The following is an 18,567-nucleotide window of genomic DNA, read 5'->3' on the forward strand; positions in this document are numbered from 1 at the left end:
TCAGTTGAAATTCTGTAGGATTCTGAGTTACAGAAAGCCATTCCCTACACCGAGCTTAAAGAGGAATTCACCTGTTTTTTCCCAGTAGTTATAGATTTTTACATTTAGATCTGCAGTCCAGTTGGAGTTTATTCTTGTGTGTAGTGTGACATAGAAATCCAAAGTTTTCATTTTCCAAATAACTACCAACTTGTCCCAGGACTGTTTCAAAATGTCCATCTGTGCCTTGAAGATCTAGGTATATTTTAGTGTCAGCTGGGTTCGTTTCCTTTCCCAAATGCTTACCTTCTTCCTGTTTGTCAGATTATCATTTAAATTTAGGTTATAGTGGCATTAGAACCTCATTTAGATTCAGATTGGATTACCAGAGATTTGAGTAGTAATAAAATTTTAAAATAACTGGAGAATTATTTTAAAAGTATAAAAGCGTGCTGTGGAGATGGCTTTCTGCAGTATAATATTTTAGTTCTTTCATAAAGGACTGTGCCCCAAGTCATGTGAAATTATTTTACCCTATGACCCAAGAAAATAATTTCCTAGAAAACAGAATAAAAGATCCCATGCATCTGTATATTTGTAAGGGCAAAGAATAAGGGAGACATGGGTTCAATCCGTGGGTTGGGAAGATTCCCTAGAGAAGGGAAACGCTACCCACTCCAGTATTCTGGCCTGGAGAATTCCATGGACTGTAGTCCGTGGGGTTGCAAAGAGTTGGACATGACTGAGTGACTTTCACTTTCAAAGAATAAGTACTTGCAGATTGAATTCATCCATCTTCAAGGAATCCATTTTGCTAACTTACTGGAAAATGAACTTGGATTAACTATAGAAGAAAAACCCAAGACCAGTGGTACAAGTCCCTGATTCACAGTGAGGTAGAGGTTTATTTTTAACATAGGTCTCAGAATCTTTATAGATCAGATCTCTGTGACTTGATGAATGTTCTGAAGTAGTGTCATCTTCTTTCAGGTGCCCTAATTCTTGGTAGCAAGGGAATTTAAAGTCACTTTTTCTTCAGGACAGTGAAACGTGTAAGCTCTGTGCTTTTACCTTTGTGCAGCAGTTTCTATGTCTTGCTCAGTTATTTCTTCCTGCAAACAATTTGTTATTTCCATACAGTGAAAAACAATATACTCTTGTAGTTAAAAGCATGAGGGGTTAGACAGATCTGTCCTAGTTCCATCATTTAACTTGGTGTAAGGTGGGATAATAGTACTACCTTTCTCACAAAGTTATTGTAAGGATTAGATGACTAGCACATGAAAGCAATCAGGCAGTGTTAGTTGTTAGCGAAGTTGTAGCTAAACTTCAGTGGAGTGTAGTCTGCAAAATACTTAGGGGCCTAGAGCAGCCTCTAAGATCTCTGGAGTCCTTTCTGGATACGTTTCTCACAAGGTGGCAAGCATAAGTGAATATTTCAGATTTTTAGAATTATGTTAACCTCAGTTAATAATACATAAATTATTCAAGTTAATTTATGAAGAACAAATTGAGTGTTTGCTGGGGGATGTGGGACTGGGGTGAGAAAGAAGGTATTACAGATTTGGAAGGGACACCTGGGAAGCGTCTGAGGTTCTGGCAGTTTGTCTTCTTTATGTATTTTATAACTTTACCACTTTACTGTTAGGTAGATATCCGTTTTTATAGCTATTATATTTTCCTAACTTGACTCTCCTATCATCATGAAATGTTCCTTGTCTCTAGCAATATTTCTTGTTTTTAAAACTATTTAGTCTGATACTTCTAGAGGCACTGCTATAGACAATATTTTCATCCTCCCTAAATTTATATCTTCGACGCTTACTCCCAATATGACGGAATTAAGAGATGGAGCCTTTGGAAAATGATTAGGTCGTGAGGGTGGAGTACACATGAATGAGATTTGTGCTCTAATAAGAGATCCAAGAGCCCTTGACCATTCTGTCACATGAGGCTGTAGTGAGAAGACCCTTAGGATCCAGAGAGCAGGCACTCACCAGATATTGAATCTGCCAGCCCCTTAATCTTAGACTTCCAGCCTCCAGAATGCTTGTTGGTTATAACCCAGTCTTTGATACTTTTGTGATAGCAGCCCAAACTAAGACATCCACTCTCTTTTATGGTTACTGATTCATATATTTTTGATATCCTTAAACTTTCATCCTGTTTGCATGTTTGAATCTGAAGTGTGTCTTAGAGACAGCATGTAATTGGATCTTCTTAATTTCAGTCTGACAGTCTCTGCCATTTCATTAGTGCTTAGTCCATTCACATTATGCTTATTGACATGGTTAAATTTATATCAGACTTTTTGTCTTCTATACGTCTCATGTCTTTTTTATTCCTTTTTCCTTTACTACAGTCTTTTGTGTTAGATAATTTTTTTACTGTACCATTTTAATATTTCTGATTTAGCCATCTGTTTCTTAGCTAAATTTTCTTGAAAGTGAAAGTTGCTCAGTCATGTCCAACACTTTGCAACCCCATGGACTATACAGTCCATGGAAATGTCCAGGCCAGAATACTGGAGTGGATAGCCTTTCCCTCCTCCGGGGGATCTTCCCAACCCAGGGATCGAACCCACGTCTCCCACATTGCAGGCAGTTCTTTACCGGCTGAGCCACAAGGGAAGCCCTAAAAGAGAAAATAACGTATTTATAGAGCATTTGGTGTATTTCCCATTTATAATGCCCTTCATTTCTTCATGAACTTTTACTGTCCGTTGTCATTTTCTGTCCAAAGGACTCCCTTTAGTATGTCTTGTAAGGCAGGTATGATAGCAGCAAATTCTCTGTCTTTATCGTGAATGTCTTTATTTAGCCTTTATTTTGAGGTATGGTTTTCCTAAATATCTAATTCTTGATTGACAGTCTTTTTTATTTTACCATTTAGAATGTGTCATTGTACTGCCTCTGCCCTTCATTGTTTCTGGTGAGAAATCAGATATTGACAGTTTTGTTGTTCCCCTGTACTTGATAAGTTGTTTTTATCTTGTTGCTTTCAGATTTTGTCTTTGAGCACATTTGACTCTGGTGTCTCTTAAGAGATGGATCTGTGTACTTGGGGTTCACTGAGCTTCTCGGATCTTTAGATTAACTCTTCATCACAGTTTTGAGATTTTTAGTCACTTTTTCAAATACCTGGTCTCTCCTCATTTCTGGAACTCTAATCACATATATTGTGACAGGTCCATTTTCCGCCCCCCCTGTCTTTTTTTCCCGCCCTTAGTTCTTCAGATTGGATGTCTATTGCTCTAACTTCAAGTTTACTTATTCCTTATGCTGATATAAGTCTGCTGAGCCCATCTGTGAATATTTTATTTCAGTTAATGACTCTTCCATCTTTGTTTCATTTTGTTTTTCTTTGTAAATGTCTGTCCTTTTTTCATGGATCTGTTTTTTTAAATCATTGTCATCATGCTCATTTAAGTTTTTAAACATACTCCTTTTAGTTTTTGCAACAAATTATTTATAACTGGTTTTTTATTTTTTATCATCTTAAAATTTTAGAAATTTATATTGGAGTGTAGTTGATTTATAATTTGGTTAGTGCATATATACAGCAAAGTGAATCAGGTGTGTGTGTGTGTGTGTGTGTGTATATCCATTCTTTTTCAAATTCTTTTCTCATATGTCACCACAGAATATTGAGTAAGACTTCCTTGTGCTATAGTCAGTCTTTATTAGTTATCTATTTTGTATTTAGTAGTGTGTGTATGTTAATCCTAATCTCCCAATTTATCACTTCCTCCCTGTGTTTTTCCTTTGGTAACCATAAATTTGACTTTGAGATTGGTGGGTCTGTTCTGTTTTGTAAATAGGTTCATTTGTATCATTTTTTTTATTAGATTTCACATATCAGTGATTTCATATGGTATTTGTCTGACTTAACTTCAGTTAATATATCTTTTGATGATGGCCATTCTGACCAGTGTGAAGTGATATCTCACTGTAGTTTTGATTTGCATTTCTCTAGTAATTAGTGATGTTGAGCATCTTTTCATGTGCTTTTTGGCTATCTGTATATCTTCTTTAGAAAAATGTCTGTTTATATATTTCACCCATTTTTGATTGGGTTGTTTGTGTGTTTTTTTTTTTGAACTGCATGAATTGTTTGTATGTTTTGGAGATTAACCCCTTGTCAATTGCATTGATTAAAAATATTCTCATTCTGTGAATTGTCTTTTCGTTTTATTTATGATTTCCTTTGCTGTAGAAAACTTAAAGTTTAATTAGGTCTCATTTGTTTATTTTTATTTTCATTACTGTAGGAGGTGGATCAAAAAAGATATTGCTGTGACTTATGTTGAGCCTATGTTTTCCTCTAAGAGTTTTATAGTTTCCAGCCTTACTTTTAGGTCTTTAATCCTTTTCATTTTTGTCTGTGATGTTAGGGAGGGTTCTAATTTCCACTATTTTACATATAGCTGTCCAGTTTTCCTAGCACCACTTATTGAAGAGACCATGTTTCTGCATTGTATGATCTTGCCTCCTTTATCACAGACTAGTTGAAACTAGGTGCGTGGGTGTATCTCTGGATTTCCTGTCCTGCTGCACTGATCTTTACTTCTGTCTTTGTGCCTGTGCTGCATTGTTTGGATGACCATGGTTTTGTGGTATAGTCTGCAGTCAGGGAGCCTGGTTCCTCTAACTCCCATCTTTCTTTCTCACGATTGCTTTGACTATTCAGGGTCGTTTGTGTTTCCATACAAATCCCTAAAATTTTTGTTAGCTAATTCTGTGAAAAATGTCGTCAGTAATTTGATAGGGATTGCATTGAATCTGTAGATTGCTGTGGATAGTATGGTCATTTTGACAGTATTGACTCTTCCAATCCAAGAACACTATATATTTTTCCATCTGTGTCATCTTTGATTTCTTTCATCAGCATCTTGTAGTTTTCTGAGTACAGGTCTTTTTGCCTCCTTAGGTAGGCTTATTACTAGGTATTTTATTCTTGATGTGATGGTAAATGGGATTGTTTCCTTAATTCTCTTTCTGATCTTTTGTTGTTAGTTTATAGAAATGCAAGAGATTTCTGTATATTAATTTTGTATCCTGTGACTTTACCAGATTCCTTGATGAGCTCTAATAGTTTTCTGATGGCCTCTTTAGGATTTGCTGTGGGTAGTATCATGTTATGTACAAACAATGACAATTTTACTTCTTATCCAATTTGAATTTCTTTTATTTCTTTTTCTTCTCTGATTGCCATGGCTACTACTACTATTAAGTCGCTTCAGTAGTGTCCGACTCTGTGTGACCCCATAGACGGCAGCCCACCAGGCTCCCCCGTCCCTGGGATTCTCCAGGCAAGAACACTGGAATGGGTTGCCATTTCCTTCTCCAATGCATGAAAGTGAAAAGTGAAAGTGAAGTTGCTCAGTCGTGTCCGACTCTTCACAACCCCATGGACTGCAGCCTACCAGGCTCCTCCATCCATGGGATTCACCAGGCAAGAGTACTAGAGTGAGTTGCCATTGCCTTCTCTGATTGCCGTGGGTAGGACATCCAAAACTGTGTTGAATAGAAGTGGGAAGAGCAGACGTGCTTGTCCCTGGTCTTAGAAGGCGTGGTGTGTGTTTGCTGTCCTGTCTTAACTCTTTGCCCTCCCATGGACTCCCCGTCAGGCTCCTCTCTCCATGGAATTTTCCAGGCAAGAAATAAGAGTGGTTTGCCATTTCCTTCTCCAGGGGCTCTTCATGACCCAGAGATCAAACCTGCATCTCTTGCATCTCCTGCATTGACAGGCAGTTTCTTTACCACTTGTGCCACCTGAATGATCTAAATTTTTCACCATTGAGAGTGATGTTAGCTGTGGGTTTGTCATATGTGGCCTTCATTTTGCTGAGATAGGTTCTCTGTACCCACTTTCTGGAGATTTTTTTTTTTTTTAATGATAAATGGGTTTTTGAATTTTGTCAAATTCTCTTTCTGCAACTGTTGAGATGACCGTATGGTTTTTCTTCTTCAGTTTGTTAATGTGGTGTATCACACTGATTGATAAGCATATGTTGAAGAATCCTTGCATCCCTGGGGTAAATCCCATTTGATCATGGTGTATGATCCTTCTCATGTATTGTTGGATTTGATTTGCTAATATTTTAAGGATTTTTGCATCTGTGTTCATCAGTGATATTGGCCTGTAATTTTCTCCCTTTTGTAATGTCTTTGTCTGAATTTGGTATTAGGATAATGGTGGACTCGTAGAATGAGCTTAGGGATGTTCCTTCCTCTGCAGTTTTTTGGAAACATTTCAGAAGTATAGGTGTTAACTCTTCTCTAAATGTTTGATAGAATTTGCCTGTCAACATTTGTTGCAAGTGTTTTGATCACAGTTTCAATATCAATACTTATGATTGACATGGTCATATTTTCTGTTTGTTGTTCAGTCTTGGAAGATTGTACCTTTCTAAGAATTTATGATCTTTTGTATTTCTGTGATGTCTATTGTAACTTCTTTGTCATCTCTAACTTTATTGTTTTGAGCCTTCTGCCTTTTTGTATTGGAAAGTCTAGCTGAAGATTTATCAATTACATCTTTTCAAAGAACCAGCTTTTAGTTTCGTTTATATTTTCCTTTGTTTTCTTCATCTCTTATTTCATTTGCCTGCTCTGATCTTTATATCTTTCCTTCTACTAACTTTGGATTTTGTTTGTTCTTCTTTCTTTAGGTGTAAGGCTATGTTGTTTGATATTTTTTGTGTTTCCTAAGGTAAGATTGCATTGCCATAAACTTCCTTCTTAGAACTGCTTTTGCTGCATCGCATAGGTTTTGGATCGTCATGCTTTCGTTATAATTTGTGTGTAGGTGTTTTTTAATTTCCTCTCTTATTTCTTCAGTGATCTGTTGGTGGTTCAGTGTCAAATTGTTTAGTGTCCATATGTTTGGTTTTTTTTTTTACAGGTTTTTTTTCTGTAATTCATTTTTAATCTCATAGTGTTGTGGTCAGAAAAGATGCTTGATATGATTTCAATTTTCTTAAATTTACTGAAGCTTGATTTATGGCCCAAGATGTGACATATCTTGGAGAATGTTCCATGTGCACTTGAGAAGAAATTATATTCTACTTTTGGATGAATTTTTCTGTGAATATCAATTGTCTGTCTCGCTTAATGTGTCATTTAAGGCCTGTGTTTCCTTATTGATTTTCTGTCTGGATGATCTGTCCGTTAGTGTTAGTGGGATGTTAAAGTCCCCCACTGTTACTGTCAGTTTCCCCTTTTATGACTGTTAGCATTTGCCTTACATATTGAGTTCAGTGTATATATATTTTATAGTTGTTACATCATCATCTTGGAGTGACCCCTTGATCATTACGGAGTGTCCTTCCTTGTCTCTTGTAACAGTCTTTTTTAAAAAAGCCTGTTTTATCTGATGTGAGTATTGCTACTTCAGCTTTCTTTTGGTTCTGTTTGCACAGAATACTTTTTCCATCCCCTCACTTTCAGTCTGTTTGTGTTCCTGGATCTGAAGTGGGTCTCTTATAGGCACCCTGTACACAAGTCTCATTTTTGTATATATTCAGCTGTTCTAAATCTTTTGGTTGGAGCATTTAATGTTTACATTTAAGGTAATTATCTATCTGAATTCTTAACTACCATTTTGTGAATAATTTTCAACTTGATTTTGTTAGGTCTTTTTTTTCCCCTTCCCCTTTTGTTCTTTTGTGACTTGAGGATTATCTTTATTTAGTGTTGTGTTTGGGTTGCATTTCCTTTTTTGTGTGTGTTGTAGTTTTTTGGTTTGTAGTTCCCATGAGGTTATGATATAGCAGTCTATATCAGATCAGTTCAATTCAGTCACTCAGTCATATCCAACTCTTTGCAACCCCATGGAGTGCAGCACCCAGGCCTCCCTGTCCATCACCAGCTCCCAGAGTTTACTCAGACTCATGTCCATTGAGTCGGTGATGCCATCCAAACCTCTCATTCCCTGTCATCCCCTTCTCCTCCTGCCTTCAGTCTTTCCCAGCATCAGGGTCTTTTCAAATGAGTCAGTTCTTCACATCAGGTGACCAAAGTATTAGAGTTTCAGCTTCAGCATGAGCCCTTCCAATGAATATTCAGGACTGATCTCCTTTAGGATGGACTGGTTGGATCTCCTTGAAGTCCAAGGGACTCTCAAGAGTCTTCTCCAACACCACGGTTCAAAAGCATCAATTCTTCGGCGCTCAGCTTACCTTATAGTCCAACTCTCACATCCATACATGAGTACTGGAAAAACCATAGCTTTGACTAAATAGACCTTTGTTGGCAAAGTAATGTCTCTGCTTTTGAATATGCTGTCTAGGTTGGTCATAACTTTTCTTCCAAGGAGCAAGCGTCTTTTAATTTCATGGCTGCAGTCACCATCTGCAGTGGTTTTGGAGCCCCAAAAAATAGTCTGACACTGTTTCCACTGTTTCCCCATCTATTTCCCATGGAGTGATGGGACCAGATGCCATGATCTTAGTTTTCTGAATGTTGAGTTTTACGCCAACTATACAAGGTTGTTTTTAAGTTACTGGACTTTTATTTTCACATGCATTTCCCACTTCCTGCAATTGTAGTCTCATCTCACAGTTGCTGGTTTTAATATCTTACTCGTATGGATGAGTTTTTACATTTACTGTTTATTTGCCTTTATTGGTGAGCTTTCCCACTTGTGATTTTCTTGTTTCTAGTTATGGTCTTTTTCTTTTTCCTTCCTTTCTCCCCTCACCCCCCCAACCCCTGCCTAGAAAAGTTCCTTTTTATCATTTGTTGTAAAGCCAGTTTGGTGATGCTGAATTCTCTTAGCCTCTGCTTGTCTGTAAAGCTTTTGATTTCTCTGTCAAATATGAATGAGAGCTTTGCTGAGAGTATTCTTGGTTGTAGATTTTTCACTTTCATCACTTTTAATATGTCATGCCATTCTTTTCAGCAGAGTTTCTGCTGAAAAATACCTGATAACTATGGGGATTCCCTTGTATGTTAAAGTTATTTGTTTACTGTTAATGTTTTTCTTTGTGTCTAATTTTTGTTAGTTTGGTTAATATGTGTCTTGACGTGTTCCTTCTTGGGTTCATCCTATATAGTAATATCTGTGCTTCCTGGACTTGAGTGTTTTCTTTCTCATATTAGGGAAGTTTTCAGCTATAATCTCGTCAAATATTTTTTTCAGGGCTTTCTCTTCTCCTTCTGGGACCCCTAAAATGTGAATGTTGGTGCATTTAGTGTTCTCCCGGAGGTCTCTGAGATTGTCCTCATTTCTTTTCATTCTTTTTTCTTTATTCTTTTCTGTGGTGATAATTTCCACCACTCTGTCTTCCACCTCACTTATTTGTTCTGCCTCAGTTTTTCTGCTCTTGATTCCCTCTAATTTAGTTTTCATTTCAGTTACTATACTGTTCATCTCTATTTGTATTTTAAATCTTATAGCTCTTTGTTAACAATTTCTTGTATCTTCTTGGTCTATTCCTCCATTCTTTTTCCGAGATTTCATATCATCTTTACTATCATTACTCTGAATTCCTTTTCAGGTGGATTGCCTGTGTCTTCTTTAGTTGTTCTTGTGGGGTTTTATCTTGTTCCTTTGTCTGAAACATATTTCTCTTGCCATGTCATTTTGTGTAGCTTTCTGTGTTTGTGGTCTCCTTTCCACAGGGTGCGGGAGAGTAGTTCCTCGTTCCTCTTGCCTCTAGTGACTACCCCCTGCTGGGTCTTGTCCCTCTGGTAGGTAGGGCCGTGTCAAGGAGTATGTTTTGAGGTGGCTGTAAACTCAGTGCAGCTTTAGGCAGACTGATGTTGTGGTGACCAGGGCTTGCACTGGATATTGAGTGGGACCTCCCCTTTGCTCTGTGGTTACACTGCCCTGTCAGGGGCGGGATCTGCTCCCTTGCTATTGAAATGGAGTAGAAGCCCCTGGAGGTGTTTCTGAGGTACGATTCTGAGCTGTGGTGCAGGATAGATGGGATTGGAGCACTCCCACGGAAGATGTCCCTGAGTGCCTCCCTTGGAGCTGTCCACCTGTGCGTGTGCTCTGTTGTGTCACGTTTCACCGTTGTGCGGGCTCATGAGTTACACCGTTGTTGGCACTGCTCTCAGCCCTATCGTGACCATTGGTAGGCCTGTGGTTGGCCCTGGTGTCTCTCAGGCGTTATTTTCACCAGGCCACCGGCACAGATTCACTGAAGGTGGGTCTCAGCACTGTAGTAGCCATGCCCCTGGGCTTGCTGTGGTAGCTGTGGCAGCAGCTCAGCCTCTGGCCTGGCCCAGCCCCCTTGTGTATCTGCCCACAAAGCCCACAGCTCTAAAGCTGGACCCATCTCAGCTTTGAGAGCACTCATTGTCTATTGGGATGTTCTGTAGGTGCTGAATTTACAGAATCAGCAGCACGGATGTAAATCCACAGTTCGCACTGCCGTGAGCAGAGATATCATCTCTTCTCTCTCACTCGCATGGCTCCTGGGACTCAGCTGGGGTGTCAGCCCCCTTCTCCATGTGCGCTCCCTAGCTGGTGTCTTCTCCTGAGGCTGCCCCAGGGCACATGAGCCTGCCCAGGCAGAATGGGGCCAACGCGCAGAAACCTGGGTTTGTGAGTCTGCCCACATGTGGTGGTCAAGCCACCCCTCCTAGTGCCCATGGTGGCAGGGGCCAGGGTGAAGGGGAGAGGCTGCAGTGGAGGCCACGCCCGCCGTGCACTGCTCAACCATGGAGCTTCATTTCTGTGGAGGCCCAGGCTTCTTCCACAGGCATTCCCGGTTCCTGGTTGTGGACTTCCTCGCTCCCATCCCTACAGGCTTTTTCTTCATAGCCAACAGCAGTCCTCTACCCGGGTCTGTTCTCCAAACCCCACCTTCCAGCCCCCAGCCCCCATCCACACTAGCAGACCCACACTTCAGGCTGGGGTGCGTGGGGCTGTGGCACACAACATCCGGGTGGGTCTCACTCTGTCCTGCCTGCCGCCGACCAGTTGCTGCACGCTGCTCCAAGCCCCCAGAGCTCCTTTTCTGACCCTGCTGATGTCCCTGCTGGTGAGGGGGCTTCCCCAGGTGCGGGACTTTTTCTTTTCCTTCAGCTCCTCACCCCTCCCCAGGAGTGCAGGTCCTGTGCTGCTTCCTCTCTTTCCTCTGTCTTGCCCCTCCTGTGGGGATCTTGTTTGTCCTTCAGGTGTCCAAGGTCCTCTGCTGGCTTTCTGTGGGTACTGTGTGAGAACTGTTCCATTCGTAGTTGTATTCTTGATGTATTTGTGGGGAGAGATGAACTCCGTGTTCTCCTGCTCAGCCATCTTGATTCCTCCCTTCTATAGCCGCTTTTTGTGGGTTAGATCTAGTATCCCTGTATAATCAGATGTTTCTGTCAGCTGCTGCTTTTTCCTGATTGTGGTCAGACTTTCTCTTTGCCTGTCTTAAAATTATTTTGTTGTTGATGAATCTGGGTATTTTAAGTAATATTGTTGCAACTGTAAAGTCTGACCCTCCCCCATGCCCCAATTATTTTTGTTGTTGCTATTTTGCCTGTCTGCTTATATGTGTAGTAATTTATCTGGACTTACCTGGACTTAGCTGTGTGATTCATTTCCTCTGGGATGTGTGGCCACTGATGGCTCTGTTTAGTTGGTTTTTGTTTTTGTTCTTGTTTTTTTTTTTTTAATTTTAATTCTGGCTTTCTTGAGGTTGTGTCTGTTTCTACACAGTGTAGTGGCCATCCAATACTGGTCAGAGATTATATTCAAACATATCAAACCAATATGGCTTCCACTTACTATCAGTGGATCTATATGTGAATTCAGAAGTATATTCCAGGTTTAGATAGTTTTCAGGTCTGCACCTCTTGTGTTTCCTTAGTACATGTGCACAGGCTTCTGATAAAACAAGGATGTGTGAGTAGTTTCATCCTTCTCGAGCGTGCACACCAACTCCAGTTAGCCAGGATATTTGAAACGCTTGTCAAGTGCCTCTATGACTCTCTCTCTTTTTATCTTCCCATTACATTTTTCTGTCCCATGGCTTTTTTACGTTTGTCTTTGCCCAACCAGGACTGCAACCACAGATCAGTAGAACCCCTGGCTTTCCCCATTTGCTTAGCTCTCAGATTACAGCACCACGAGGCATGGATTATTTCACCTTCTTTAAATCAAGTCAGTCCTCCAGCAGTAAAACTGCTGGTTATTCACAACCTACCTTGTGGTGTGAAAATTACCACACTGAATGATGGGAGGAAGAAAGGGAGCAGTCCCTAGGAAGTATGCCAGGGATTTTCATGGTGATTTCCTGAAGTTCAATAGTTTTTTCATAAATAAGCATTGTTCAATTTGTCGTAAGCCTGTAATCCATTTCCAGGACGCTGAAATGGTTGTGGTTGATCTTTTTGTCGTTGCTCTTAGAGGGTTTGGAAACCTCGTTTAGCCACATCAGAAGTCTCACTTAGTATTGTTTTGAACTGTGCAAGTATTTTACACTTTCAAATGTTAAAATTAAATCAGAAAGGATAATTAACCCTTAAAATGGGTTACAAACAGAAACAAATTGCTGTAACTATATCAAATTGATTACATGTTAGCATAACTATTTCAAGTTAATTACATAGAGAAGGTAATTTCAATAAATTTGGACATAATACTCTGGGTGTATATCCTTAGTAGAATATATTCTAAAGTTGGAAAAAAATGAGATCTTGAACTTTATGTAGTAGATAATAAGTAGTAATAGTCGCATAGTGTTTGAAATTTTTGTTTATTGTTGGATAGAGCAAAATGAGTTAAGTATTTTGCTGTTACTGGGATTTCTGTTTTATTTCTGTATTTACTCCTGGGATTTCTGTTTTATTTAAGATGTATTTTCATGAATCTCTTCACTGAGAGGACCTAAAAGCAATGACTCCCTCATAACATCTAGATCTTGGTTTTGAAAAAATGACTGATTCCAGGTACAGGGAAGGCAGAGTACAAACTATTGCACTTGGAATATAATGTATGCCTGCAGCAAAGCTTACCCTTAGGGGGATAGATCCAGGCGAAGATTCGTGCATATCCTGAAAGTGGGCTGAGAAGTCTTGGGTAAGAACTCTGGAGTATGGCCTAAAGGGGCCCCACAGGAGGAAGAGTGCAGTCAGAGGAGGAGCTTGACTGGCCTGTTTTGCCCAGGCCTAAGGAATGTGGAATGTTCAACTCATGAAACCATCTAAGCACTTTGTAACCATCTAGACTTTCTGCAGTGCTTTTTTAAAAAATTCTCTTAGAATTTTTAAAAATAACCCGAGGTAGAATTGAATTGCCCAGTTAGAGGCGTTTTGTACAGTTGACATTCAGAGGAAGATCATGTGGGGAAGGAAGTGAAGGTAGTCCTGGGGAAGAGGTCTGGTTTGTGTTAGACTTGGAAAACAGCGAAATTTGGTTTGGGCAGTTGAAAGGAAAATCTGGAAGAAAAACAATGGCATTTCCAAGGTGGGTGCATAAGCAAAAGAATGGAATGAAGAATAAGAGATCCAACTAGTTAGAAGAGAGGACTTGTGTAGTAATGGGAGATAGGACTGAGTAGGTTGGAATAGAAGTTTGTTGCAAAAAATAAAAGATTTCTGAATCTTGAATTTTTTTTTTTTTCTAACCTGTAAAACAGGTAAATACCTACATGCCCATCTCTCAGAATTGTCTTGGGAAACCGATGAGTAGAGCTCTAATGTGTCTGATAGCAGATGTCAAGCAGTGAAATCTATACTGGTAGAGTTTATAGTGAACTGAATAACAGGCTGAAAAGTTGGCAGTTGCAGTGATAACTGTTGAAATAAACTCCCTTCATCAAGGGCATTGTGTTTTTGAGGTTTTCCGTGACAGCTCCTGTGATGATTCACAATACAAAATAATGTCACTATTTCCCCCTGAGCTCTCAGTGATGGGGAGGTCTACTGAGTTTAGAGTCCTGTAAAATTTCTTTGGTTCCCATTCTTAAGGAAACAAAATTCTAGAACAGATGTTACCCCATGCGGTCTCCCCAGAATCTGGAGGCATGTGAGAGGGCCCTTAACCACATTAGACCAGAACCTGGAAGATTTGCACCCAGTAATGCCGCAGGATACCAGCCCTGCCAGTTCACTTATGTGTGATGCTCTTGGCACTTGGCAGGCTGAGTAAGACTATGCACTGTGGAGTCTGTCCTTGGATTCCACAGCATTTCACAGTGTGCATGCCATCCTCGGGTTAAAGAATGTGTTCCGGCGGCAGAATAAATCCTAGTCTTTGTACTAGGATCAAGTTAGTCTCCTGGCACAGCCGGGAGACAGTGCAGCGTTCTTTTCAAAGTGCTATTTTTAGCTGTTACCAAGGAGATATTCAGCATGATATTGATAATTGCATTAATCCTCAATTTAACACAGTCTGTGAAAGCAGCAGCTCTTTTCCAGTGTTTATTACTTAATGGGTCACTGAGTTGTGATTTATCAGACCAAAAAAATAAAACGCCTTCCTTAGAATAATTGGCCTCTGTAGTATGTTCCAGAGCCTCTTGGCCAGTTCAACTTTTAGGCCCAGTTGTAACAACACTGTGAACTTCTCTCAGGCTGCCTGCTCAGGCTGGCCCCCGTCAGTAATTCCTTCTGGGTATACTTTGGATCTAGGCTTTTCTTGTTGGAATATTAATGTTCTAAATTTACCAAATAATGATTAAACTCTTAAAACACACTCTTCACGAGAGCCTGATCTGGCAGTCTGAATGACTGATCTGTGTTCATAAAACATTCCTGGTAAGTTGGCATTGGAGAACAGATTATAGATCAGAAAGTAGCTTAAAATTAGAGAGATTGAAGTTGTTGATGGATGGGCATTGAACTCTTCATAACTTAATGAACCGCCCTTCCCTGAAGAATTTTTATTTTTGATAGTACTGTTTTAAAAAAATATATTACAGACCTGTGATACTCATGTGATATTCATGTGATCCTATAATTTTCTCTTAATTCATTAATATGCTACCCTGCATTAATATATTTTCTAATGTGAAACCAATTTTTCATTTCACTGTTAGAACTTTATTAGCCAGTGATATATGGTTGTTTGTGTGAATTTAAGATTGATTGAATGAAGTCACTACTATTTATAGGGTTTTCATTTTGCCCTAATTGAAATTACTTTAGAATTTTTAAGTGGTTTTTTTTTTCCCCCACCCATTTCTCCACATACCCTCCTGCCCCAACCTTTGAGCTTGGTGTTTTTTGTGTCATAATTTGTTTAGATTCTGCATAGAAGAGAGAGCATATGGTGCTTGTCTTTCTCTGATTTCTTTCCCTTAGCGTAATACCCTCGAGGTCTGTCCCTGTTGTATCAGATAGCAAGATGGCATTCCTTTTTTTTTTGTCTTTTTTGTCTAAGATGTCGTTCTTTTTATGGCTAAATAATATTCCTTTGTGTGTGTATAACCGCAGTTTCTTTATCCATTCATCCTTTTTTTTTTTTTTTTTTTTTGAGGTATGTTTCTTCTGTCTTTGGCTGTGTTGGGTCGTCTTTGCCATGTGCAGGCTTTCTCTCATTGTGGTGAGCAGGGGCTGCTCTTTGTTGTGGTGGGTGGGCTTCTCGTTGCAGTGGCTTCCCTTGCTGCAGAGCACAGGATCTAGGCACGTAGGCCCGCCCGCGCTAGTTGCAGCACGTGGGCTTAGTTGCTCCATGGTATATGGGATTGTCCTGGACCAGGGATTGAATCTGTGTCCCCTGGATTGGCTGGTGGATTCTTAACCACTGGAAAGCCAGGGAATTCCCTATCCATTTGTTCACTGATGGCCATTTCGGTTGTTTCCATATCTTGGCTATTGCATATAATGTTGCTGTTGAACATGGGGATGCAGCCATCTTTTTGAGTTAGTGCTTTCATTTTCTTCAGATAAACACCCAAAAGTGGACTTGCTGAATCATATGGTAGTTCTATTTTTAAGTTTTTAAGAAATGTCCATATTGTTTTCCATAGTGGCTTCACAATTTACATTCCTACCAGCAGTGCTCAAGGGTTTTCTTTTCTCCACATTCTTGCCAACACTGGTTATTTCTTGTCTTTTGATAATAGTTATTCTAACAGGTGTGAAATGATATCTCATTGTAGTTTTGACTTGCATTTCCCTGCTGATTAATGATGTTGAACATCTTTTCATGTTCACCATGTATGTCATCTTTGGAAAAATGTCCATTCAGATCTTGACCCACTTTTTTAATAAGGTTGGGGAGTTTTTGCTTTTAAGTTGTATGAGTTCTTTTTGTATTTTAGATTACCGCCTTATCAAGTAGATGATTTATAACTATTTTCTTCCATTCATTTTGTTGATGGTTTCCTTTGCTGTGCAGAAGCTCTTTAATCTGATGTGGTCCCACTTGGTTATTTTTGCTTTGAGTGTCAGATTCAGAAAATCATCACCAAGACTTACTTCAAGAAGCTTACCACCTTTGTTTTCTTCTAGGAGTATTATGGTTTCAGGTTAATCCATTTTGAGTTAACTTTTGTGTGTGGTGTAACACAGTGGTTTGTTTTCATTCTTCTGCATGTGGCTGTCCAGTTTTCCCAGCACCACTTACTGAAGAGACTGTCCTTTCCCCAGTTATATATTAGTGGCTCCTTTATCATAAATTAATTGACCGTATGTGTGTGGGTTTATTCCTGAGCTCTCTATTCTGTCTCACTGATCAGTGTGTCTGTTTTTATACCAATACCATACCATTTTTATTACTAGAGCTTTGGAAGTGTAGGTTGAAATCAGGGAGTGTGATGCCTCCAACTTTGTTTCTCCAGGTCACTTTGTCTATTTGGAGTTGAAATAACTTTTAACTGGATTCTTTGTGGGGTTTTCTTTGCTTCCAGCATAGAATTCCCTTTCTTATGTGGAGAAAGTTCCCCTTGTTGAGTGCTGGTCAGTCCCCTGTGTTCACTCTGGTCTCTTGACAGCCAAGGCATGTGACTACGCTTGGCTCATTGGAGGCTTCTGACCGAAATTTAAATCTAAATTAGGACAAAGAAAGGGGAATGGTTAGGGTCTGTTGGCTGTTATTACAGCCCTATCTTGGCGAGACTCTTCTCCTAGAAGACACATCAATATTTTTTAGCTTTTTGACTTCAGAGTTGCCTTGAGTCCTGTCTGTTTTATAAGCCCATGTTTTAGGCCTCCCTGTGATTGTGTGAGCCCCACGGTAGCTTTCCAGTAAACTTATGCCCTTAAAAAAAATTTTTTTTTTTCTTTTTTGCCCAAGATAGTTCTTTTGCTTGCCTCCAGAAATCCTAACCGGGCTTCCCAAATGGCTCAGTGGTAAAGAATCTGCCTGCCAATGCAGGGACGTGAGTTTGATCCCTGGGTTGGGAAGATTTCCTGGAGGAGAAAGGGGCAACCCACTCCAGTATCCTTGCCTGGGCAATAATGGACAGAGGAGCCTGGCGAGCTGCTGTCCACGGGTTCGCAAGGGTCAGACATGACTTAGCGACTAAACAACAAAAACACTAACCAGTTCAATAGAGGATATTACAGTTCGGGCACCTTCCTCTGGGTGGTAGTAGGTAAATGTGGCCACATTTTTATATTTTGATTGTCATCACCACTACCCATCTTATTTTTTCCTGTATTCCCTTGGAATAGGCCTTCTTCAGATATGTTATAAATGAATTATTATTGTCTGCTGAACATCTGGCCTGTAATAGATGTCGTAAAAATTAGATTCTGTTTATACCTATTTCTTAGTTTCTTTATTGAGATTCATCAAGTGTTCTGTTTCTTTCAGAGTATAGTAATAAGGTATTTGGAAAGCACCCAGATCTCAGCAGCTCATTTACAGATCTTCTCCAGAAGCATTATATTTTTTTAATTTGGTTCCTAATATTTAGAGTACCAACTGTTTAGGATGTCAGCTTGTACTGTCGATGAAAGAGTGTGCTAATTTTGTTTCCTCCCATTGGAGTTTTTATTGAGTCAGAAACTTCAAGAATGAAGGAAGAGATTTTTGGAGATTCTCTTTTTTTTTTTTTAATGCTGTCAAAGGTGGCATGCTAGCTCTGCTTATGCCGGCCAACTTGCTGAGGTGTTCAGGGCTGAGAGCACACAGGGGCTCGGCACGTGTCTTTTTGGCTCCACAGACTAACATTCACTCTGCCTTTGAGTCCCATGAGTGCTCTACCATCTGTGTGAAATTCTGTTGATAGAAGAGGCTAGGAAAAGAGATTCCTCTGGGTTTCTTCAAATTCCCCTGTGTTAGCCTGCTAACAGCATACCGCCTGACCCTGCAAATAAGACTCATCCCCCATAGTGCACTCTGCCAGCCTCTCTATGTCTGCTTCATGACACAGAGTGCAGTTGTAGCTAAATAAGTATTACACTATTTATTTTATAGAAAAATAATAGCTAATTTTTGAACCCTTATTCACCAGTGGATTGGAAACTTTACATACGTTATCACATTAACCCATAAATCTATTAGCCTTAATTTTTAGATGAAGAAATTAACGCCCAGAAAGATCTGAAACTTGTCCAAGATCATCTACAATTAATAAGTAGCAGATCTAGAATTTTAATTTATAAAGGTAAGCATACCAGTGGGTATATTAGTTTCATTTTTAGTAAATGGAAATTACTGTCCATGCAAAAGCCGGAAACAAAGAAAACCTGGGTT

The 18,567-nt window shown here is 39.7% G+C and overlaps 1 protein-coding gene across 5 annotated transcripts in view; it reads left to right on the forward strand.

Moving 5' to 3' along the window:
* Window positions 1-18,567, forward strand: part of TTC1 (tetratricopeptide repeat domain 1) — a 48,676-nt gene that overhangs the window by 10,653 nt on the left and 19,456 nt on the right. The gene's annotated exons all lie outside the window — the stretch shown is intronic.

This window comes from Bos grunniens, chromosome 7 (assembly GCF_055505025.1).
Source record: "Bos grunniens cultivar Pamir isolate PY7600 chromosome 7, Bosgru_T2T1.0, whole genome shotgun sequence".
NCBI lineage: Eukaryota > Metazoa > Chordata > Mammalia > Artiodactyla > Bovidae > Bos > Bos grunniens.